Raw genomic sequence first — 455 nt, 5'->3', positions numbered from 1 at the left:
TTTGGTGACATTGAGTATATTTTTTTAAAGCTGCATAAGCAAGAGCCTATGAAGGAAGAAGTTCAGGCTGCTTTGAAGGAAATAGCAAAAAATAAGGCCCCAGGAATAGATGGTATAACAATTGACATATTTCAGCTAACACATGCTGCCCTGGATGTGCTCACCAAGTTGTGCCAAGAAATCTGGAGAACAACCACTTGGCCAGCTGACGGGAAGAGATCTATATTTGTTCCCATCCCAAGGAAGGGTGACCCAATAGAGTGTGGAAACTATAGAGCAATATCATTGATTTTTACATGCAAGAAAGATTCTACTAAAGATTATCCAAAAACGACTGGAGAAGCACATCAGCAGAGAACTGCCAGAAGTCCAGGCTGGGTTTAGAAGGGGTCGTGGTACTAGGGATATTGTAGCTAATGTGAAATGGATCTTAGCTGAAAGCAGGGAATACCAGA

The sequence above is a fragment of the Elephantulus edwardii genome, unplaced genomic scaffold, assembly GCF_000299155.1.
Source record: "Elephantulus edwardii isolate Elephantulus edwardi_28Jun2011 unplaced genomic scaffold, EleEdw1.0 scaffold00052, whole genome shotgun sequence".
Classification (NCBI taxonomy): Eukaryota; Metazoa; Chordata; class Mammalia; order Macroscelidea; family Macroscelididae; genus Elephantulus; species Elephantulus edwardii.
The sequence above is the reverse complement of the archived record's forward strand: the minus strand, read 5'-3'. Positions refer to the sequence as shown.